Raw genomic sequence first — 9,172 nt, 5'->3', positions numbered from 1 at the left:
TTTCAAAATAAAAGCATAACAAAACTAGCATCCTGTTAGTCTCTGTTTGTGTTTCACCTTGGTGAGAGAGATGCTTTCCAGCATCCTCACATGAAGCGAGTCTATAAAACTAAAATATTAACGATGTTCACATGGTGCATCTTCAAACAGATCTGACACTTTAATCTCATCTGTAAAAAAGAAAAAAAAAAGATGAGATTTTACTGAATCTTTCTCGGAAGAGGTTCTCGTTGCCATGGTTGTTTCTAAGCTTTTCCACCTTCTTGTTTTGTTGATGTGATAAAAGCACAGGAGAAACTGGAATCAGCAGCAATTCAATTCTCACTAAAGGATTTTTTAAAAGTTAAATCAAAAAGAGCACAGATATGCCTGTTTACATTCGGCAAAATCATGTTCTATGCCACATTTAGCCACGTTATATCCACAACCTTGCCCTCATTTGATCAATGGATCAAATAACTGTGAAGTGGAAGGAAAATAATACAAATTGTTTTGAAGTAAAAATCTGGAAAGTGTGGCAAGCTTTTGTATTCTGCCGGTCAAGACCTTATAAAACAATCTTTAACTGTATGGTATTTTCTGTCTGTTTAACTTCTCATATCTAAAGACAAAAACTTTTGCCAACTTGTCGTTGCAAACTTCTGTTCAACTCAGTCATATTAGACACATGTCATCTCTTGTCAAAGATTCTCAGCGAAATGTTTCAACACCTACTAAAAATGTTATCTTTTTGATAACAATGCAAAGTAACTTTGTGCTGCTACCTAAAAAGTCAAACTCCTTGTTCCAATTATCCCATGATTAGTTTATTGTTTAACAAGTAAAAAAAATGCAATTAAAATAGTTTTGAGATTTAAAATGTTTAAAATTGATTCCATATTGTCATTGAGTCCTTTCAAGCTCATGATTTTGGCCCATTTGGTCAAATGTAGCTCTGACTGTATGTTTAGATCACTGTTCTGTTTTGCAACCTCCAACAGGAATGTCTTCCATGATTACTCTGTTTTTATTTGTTTCCCATCAACTGAGACCAGCTTCCCAGTCCTGCTGAAGAAAAGCCTCCCCACAGAACAATGGAGTCACCACCATGTGGGTGGATTCAGAGAGACGTCCACTTGTGGATTTCTGGCACACAGGTGGGTCAAAAAGTAAAGTAAAGGTTTGCTGTTGTAATGTCACATGTTGAAGGAGCATGGACATTTATTTTTGGAGACATTTTATGTCACCAGACTAGAAATTTGTAATTGCACACACACACATACAAACTTGAGATGAACCTTTTAAATAACAGTACTTTGTGTGATGAAATTACATGAACTATTATTACCACTGACATTCACAGATGGTGCCATTTTTCAACTGTGAGCTGAATGTCACTGGCGGCTTTAAGACTTTACTTCTCTGTCAGAAACAAACAAAAAAAAAAAAAAACAGACCAATCAGGAATCAATGTGTGAGAACAGACAGATGAATCACTGAAAAGGAAATGTACATTTAAAGTTCCTGAAGTTACTTTTGTAACACCACAAATGACATTTAACCACAAAATCTGTCATGGTTTTGTAATTGAGCAGTTATCAGATAACAGATGTATTGTGGTGCCTATCATTGCTTAGCGCTGCTTTTGCATAATGAACTCTTTCCCAAAGACTTTATCATGTGGTTTGCCTTGAACAAAAAAAAAATCCTGCTCAGAAGTCCTCCCTCTCTTCCAATCACTTGACTTTGAGGTTGTTCCTTTCCCTTTGAGACTTCAACTCGCAGCAACCCAACTGCTCATTATCTGTTGAATAACCCAGTCTTTTCTGCTGCATGCAGTATGCAGTGCTGGCGGAGTCAGCTCTGTTATTATGTTTTGTGAAAGCATTTGAATCATCCAGATCAGATCGTACAGGCACACAGGACAGACGTAAGTGGGAAGAGAACTTGAGGGTTCAGCTCGCAGGCATTCAGATGTCAAAATGTCCTCAATTTGGAAAAAAAAGAACAAATCCCTCAATAAAAAATGTTCTATTTCTTACAGCTGTCATAATAAAACAGGAACAGCATTCTACTCTGCCTTTAATAAAATAAAAATGTCTATATTTTTCTATGACTTACTGCATTTAAAAACAGTTTGACGGCAGCTTTCCGTTCCCAGCTTGAGCTCCTGCAAAGACCAGAAATTGAAGGGATAATTATGTGAATGTAAGATCACAGCATCCAGTGCTGTGTAGGTTACAGCAGATATTTTCGCTCTAATCACAGGAGTGCAGACAATGGACAGAAATAGCAAAATTATATTTGGCTGCAGTTCATCTTCAGCGTCCTCCACTATCTACTTCATCCGCATGAGGAAGGAGGCGCCATCTGGGTGGAAATTAAACTGACAGTGAGCAGATACAGACTGACCAGATGTTAGTGCATGGTGTTTACCTTGTTGCCTTCATATCACAGGTCACAACTGAGATTAAAGTCTGGCCATGAAACACATCGCACAGAGATTGGAAAACCTCTGCTTATTAAACATTCACAGTCTCCACCAAATAACTATTTTACCTACGCCAAAATTATTAAACAAACATAACGTGCAAGTGACGGACTGGCAACCCGTTCATGGTGAACCCTGCCTCTCGGTAACCTGGAGATAGGTAGCCCTGCCAGTTTAAACAATGGATGTTTGGTGGGAAGAATAAATGATTTCAAAAATATGAGGCAATTCACAAGTCTTTTCTTTAGATTTATGATCTCAGAAGTAATTTATCACATAACTAGAGAACCAACAAGTCAAAAATAAATAAATAAATAAAAAACCCTACAGTGATAACCGAGCAATAGAAAACAATCAGTTGGCAGACATACAATTTTTTTGTTGGATTGTTTAATGCTCTTCCTAGTAAAGTACTGTTGCTCTGTTTGGCTTCCTCGCAGTCCATTAAACCTTGGTGCTGCATTCGGCAGATAAACAGCAGCTCTTGTTGTCAGTGCGGAACAGCTCTCTATGCTTGAAAGTACGCAGTGAAAGTATCTGAAACAAAACAAAGTCAGAAATACCAAAGCTGCACAAAAACTCCAAGTTGCACCACAATCACCATACTTTAGAAAGTGGTTTATTTTTAAGGTTTAAACGTTGATTAAAGTTGCAATTAATTCCTTCACATGTTTTTATCCTAACTGTATGTGTCACAAACATTATAACATCAATTGCCTTAAAAACTACAGCTTGTGTTGCTGGGCAACTGGACAACTGGACCAGAACGCCCCATTGCCTCACACCGCTCCCCCCCACCCCCACCCCAACACCACACACACATTTACCGTACACAAGCTCTCCACATCTCATCCAAGGTGCACTTTTCCAGGAGGATGTCCTTCCCTTGACTCCTGGTCCTCAGCAGCAATCTACTCAAGAGGAAGCAAGAAATCGCTCCACTGCTTCTATAAAATGAGATTTCAGCAGGAGTGTTTCGCGTTGCAACAATTTCTCTAAGGATTAAGGTGAAGTGGTGCACAAGAGAAACCTCTCCGACAACGCGTTTGTCTATATTGTTACGAGCTGGTTTTCCATTTGAAGTATTCAGATGGAAACTTGAGATGCAGTTTGTAGGAAAACACAGCATGCCTTCCACACTGTGGAGCTGACAACAAGAGTATCTGCTGAAACAAGCTTCCTGCTGGTGGCTTCCTTCTCATGGCAACAACAAAGGTCTGACTGATAAACAACAAAAAAAAGAAAATACTTGGCTCAGAGACTGTGCTAAAGGTGTGCATCCTTTCTAAAGGCATATCTACAAACTAGTTGTATCTGGTTCGGAAGATTCTTGGAAACATTTCTCCATCTCCTTTAGCAGAGAGGCTGGCATGTCCTCTAAGGCACCCCGAGCAATGTTCCTGTATGTGCAGATTCCAGGAAAGATATTTAAATCCTAAGTACAAAATGTTTGCTCCCCCTTCTTTTTGTACTTTCATCTTAAGCTGGATAAGAAACACTATCAAGAAAATCCAAATTGCATTTAACATCAGTCAATATATTTAAATATGAGCTTTGGAAAACATTTACAAATATTTCACAAGTCAGATGTGCTTTCATCGTGTCAGTCTTGGATTTTTCATGAACAATAGTAGATTTTTTTTATGTATAAGTTTATGTGTGCCGGGGGTATTAATATATGTAGCAAAATGTTGCATCCAGTTGTTATAAAAATGCTGTATACATAAAACATAGTTCAGAAGAAATTTGACTTCATAATTTAATGTAATACACACATATATAAAAATGAAAATCAGCTGAAAATGGTGTTTCTACATAGACTGACTCAATAGTGATTCAATAGCAGACACACTGTTCTAAGCTCTCCCGGGAAAAAAAAGCTATCCGTGGGAATTCAAGATGAGAAAAAAAACAGGTATCTAATTTTGATTTGTATTTCCTGTCACACACTTGAGTTGAGAAAAACTGACTATTTTTTATTGGTCAGAAGAGGTGAGTTTCTTTTCAGAACTCGATGTATTTTTAAAGGGATTGCATCCAATTATTGATTGGGAACCTTCACCTCGAAATTTTCAGAGGTATTTCTTCACTTATTTTATTTCTCTGGCCAAGGTGTCATTAATGTTTTAGTAGATGTTTTGCTGAAAGAAGAGAAGCTGGTAAAAAAAAAAAAAAAAGAAAAAGACTTTTAACCCTGGAAACAAATGTTTGTTCCCATGGCAAAATAATTTCTTCTGCTAATTTCCACCATTGGGACATGTTTAAAATAAAGATAACAAGAGGATCTATACATACTGATAAGAAATTTGAAAGATTTTGTACATGATATAGCTTTTCAAAAAGCTACATGTTCCTGAATTTCAAACAGCTCCCTGAAAAATAAAACAGACTTTATTTATGTCTGATTGCACAGACTGGATATAGATCTATTTGAACTCTCTCTCCATGCTGCTCAAACATTGCATAAACAGAAAGAATGTAGAGCTTGTGTGTTTAGACAGAGATATAAATAACAACCACATTTAAACTCATTCATCATAGATGAACCTGCTTAGATTAACATCAGCTTTGACAATGTGCGTTTCATGTTTTCAGACTTAACTGGTAACTTTAGTTCTTGTGGACTCATTTTAGCATTTTTATTTTTCCCATGTTTAAAACAAGTGCAGTAATGTATGCAATAAGGCAAAAGCATATAGTAATAGAGTAAAAAAAAAAAAATACTTGAATAGAATTTCATAAGTCACTCTTTGACATTGTTGAGGTTCGGTATCATCTTGAAAACTATTTGTGTGGTCGGATATTCTCAAGGCCCAGTGATCCCTCCCTGCCCACCCAAGTGTGAATAATTTTACACTTATGCATATCGAAGTTACCAAAACTACGTTAACATTCTGGTGATAAATCACATTACTCTCCCTTGACAGTAAATATCTTCCTCTGAGATACGCACCGTAGTTTTGCTTTAATTAGAATTTTTGATTGCTCCACAAATCTTACCAAGTTGCAGAAAATGTGATATGTTGGAAGAGTGAACTGAATCATTTGGTACAAAGAGGAAGCCATAGTAATCTGAGGACATTTGGTAAAATATTTATCCTTCTCTAAAATGAAGGTTGCACAAGTAGATCACTTACTTATTGATGAGGAGACTCTTCTTCAATCTGACATTGTTAGGGTAGGGCTAAGCCGTGTTAGCATAGTTGATCTTTATTGCTTTGCAAATGATGTTCTTGTCACTTTGACTACAACGAGGATGTCTTTGCATAGTAATTTGTTTGCTCATCCACTACTCTTTCATGGGATTCCCATTTAAACAGTAATTAAAAGCTTTCCTGCGGTGAGTTGAGGGGAATACCCCATTACTGCGCAGTGCTGACAGATAAAGGCAGGAGAATCCTATTTTATTACATTTTACAAAACAAAACTGCTGAATGGAGAAAAACATACCCCACACACAGAAGCACTCATTCCTCTGCTCATTAACATTCTGTTATTATAAGAAGAGAGTACATTGCTGTGAGTACAGCAGGCAGAGGGAGCTTAAGATTTAAGAGCAGAAGTGGGAGGATATTCTTTCATGCACTATCTGGGGGATTATGACAATTCATTACTCACTGTCAGTCATAGGAACTGCAGGATTCTGCAGACCGATGCAAACATCCTTTCTAGTCGCCTGCTGTATTTATTCATTATTTCACCTTCATCTGAGCTAGAAGGGGACTCTCTCCTCTCTGCAAATGCATGTGTTGTTGCCGTGGATACCAGATCAACTCAAGCTAGATGCACTTTGTGGCGGCATGTTGCATTTTCAGCATGAACTCATGGAATATGTCCTTCTGCCTAAATGTTAGTGAACTTCCTTGACTTGCTTATTTTACATTCGTGACAGTGAGTCACAGCTTCCTATTATTTTTTTTTTTGTTATTGTTATTTATTTATTACATGTAGAGTATCACTATTTTTATGAGTTGAGTCGACATGCTGATGCCAATCAGTGGTAATCAGCAGTCCAGTCAAAAAAAAATCTTCAATAATGAAAAAAATAAACAGAATGCTTTCTACATGTGAGCTAAAAGATGCTATATATATATATATATATATATATATATATATATACATAATAGTGAAGATGTTGCTATTAAGTGTTTTTTATGTGTTCCAACTACTGAATAAGGCAATTGCAACAACAAAGCATCTTTTATTTGGCAGAAATACATTTTTCTTTTCTCTCCACAGTTTAAAGATTTACAGCAAAGCCTGTTCGAGAGAAAAACAGAATAACAGGACATTATGTCACTTCTCGCAGGACATTTGCTTCCTCCCACTCCTTGTTAATCTGCATTCAGGTCTGCAGAGCTGTCAAAGGCTAATCAGCAGGACTGAACACACCTGAGACTCAGTTTGTCCCTTAAGAATAGCACGACCTTTATGTCTGAGTGTTGTTTCCATTCATAGCAGTAAAGTCACTTTTAAGATCAGTGACAATTAAGGACTAAGTAGTTTTTCTTTCTCTTTTTATTATGCCAACAAAATGAATCAGAATAAAATAGCATGGCAGACATACATAAAGTGAGTCATAAAGTATTTCTCGTGATAAAGTCAGGTCCTGAGCTCCAGAGTCACAATGTTCAAGCAACATGGAAAGCAGTAAAGCTACTTTGTGCTGAGCCCTGATTTTTAATTTATTGATATTTATTTGACTCCAGTCCAAAAGAGAGCAGCGATGAGACGGCTAAGTGATTATGTCAGAGAAGAGCAATTTGAGTTATTCCTTACCCAAAATTTTGTTTTGAGTGATGAATTGTACATCGAAAAATAAATCTATTCACATACGCTATTTAAAATGGACACAGTTTGCTGTATTTCTAATAAGAGGTCTTCTTTGCATGGTCTTTTGAATTGGACCATGGCTTTATGTACATGTCAGTGTTTTTTTATTAGCTTGTCATGCAGATGAAAATTTTTATAATTTGGTTATTGGAAGTTAAAACTGGCTTTTTAAAAATAATTATCTAAGTTATTTTATGTATTTGTAGGTAGTTTCCCCTAATTTTTTTACGCCTCCATGTTCTTTCCCTGGTTGAATGTTGAATGCAATAAAATTACCCAGAAGGAGCAAACCTCATAAGTTTTCTGACACTGCAATCTCTTTGGTCAGATGCAGATGAAGTTGTGGCTTTGGGCCAAAGGGTTACTGGACAGTCTCAATTACAAAGCATTCAATACAGATTCTCTTCTCTCCTTTGTGCAACAATGGGGGGCTTTCACTCTCACAATGCTGTAATAATTAGCAGGATATTCGGTGGTTTGTTGAGGTTCTGCAGAGAAGCCAAAGTTGCAGATGCAGCTGCTATAATTCAGGGTGGAAAAATCCTGAAATATGATTACATTCATTGTGTGATTAAACATTTCACCCGCAATGCATACAGTTATATGACACTTGATTACACAAAACCACTCAAGTGCGACTGGTTCCTGTGAGGGGTGATAGAGCAAAAGAAAAATGAAAAACACACACTGAATATGAAATTATTTTCATATTTCTCGTAAATTGCCACCACAACAGTTCATGGTTCATTTCTATACATTATGTTACATGTGTTTTGTTTTTCCCTCGTAAGATGTAGCTGTTGGGTTCGTTGCAATTGTTTGAATGTTAATCACAAGGAAGGACACATTGGGAATGTCAACTTGAGTTGTGTGATTCAAAGATTTTTCAAAACATTTTCAGATATGCATCCTGTTTCTATTTATTGTTTTGAAATGCTGTAATCATTTTGAAAAAAATATATATATTTTTCATATATTCAGACTTGCATTGTGTTAGCAGATTGATCCAGCAAGCGCAGCAATCACACAGCTTTTTATAAAACATGTTCACACTGGTTGTTAATGTGCATTTAATTGGCCACTCATTATTGAGTAACTTCAAGTCATGTTATTGATTGTTCCACTTATTGTCTATGAAACCAGGTGGGAAAAATATTAGCTTTTAGCACTTACATTATGTCTGTTTTTATTTCTTTGGGCAGAGAAACAGACATGTGGCTTAAAGCTAGCTTCAGGGCTTCTGCGTGGCATTTCTTAAAAAACATCAAGGTTATTCACAGAAAAAAAATGACTCCAGATAGAAAATCCACATCACTGTACATTTGATGTGTGAACATCTCTGAAAAGAATAAAAAACAAACAAAAATAAAAAAAAATAAAAAAAATCCTGATCTTTTTTATGATACAGAGCATCAAAAATCTGTTAAATAACTGAGAACTCTGCTTCATCAGATGTATAAAGGATGATAAAATCTCCTTTTAGAAATCAGCAATTATTGATTTTTTTTTTTTTTTTTTTTTGGAGTTTTGCGTTATAGATGTCAAAGACTAATTCCAGTGCAAACGTAAGTATAAATTCATCTTGAGAGTTTGTTAGTTCTATCAGGAATCTATCTTTCCTCATACAGTGAACTATGACTAACTTTCTGCAATTAACACATATATTCATGGTAGGCAGTGTGAGGGTGGCTTTTTCTTCTAATTGCCTGTAGTTATGTATGCTGGGATTTTCTCTGGTTGGTTCTGTTTCCTCCCACACTTGGTTGATTGCAGATGCTTACATTGGATGTCACATTGGATGTGAGCGTGTCTGTGCCTCCCGCCCCTGAGAACTGAGAAATGCTGCAACATTCTCTTCACCCCAAGCAA

The sequence above is a fragment of the Poecilia latipinna genome, unplaced genomic scaffold, assembly GCF_001443285.1.
Source record: "Poecilia latipinna isolate Pla-1442-1.1 unplaced genomic scaffold, P_latipinna-1.0 Scaffold901, whole genome shotgun sequence".
Lineage (NCBI taxonomy): Eukaryota > Metazoa > Chordata > Actinopteri > Cyprinodontiformes > Poeciliidae > Poecilia > Poecilia latipinna.
This window is presented reverse-complemented; position numbering follows the sequence as displayed.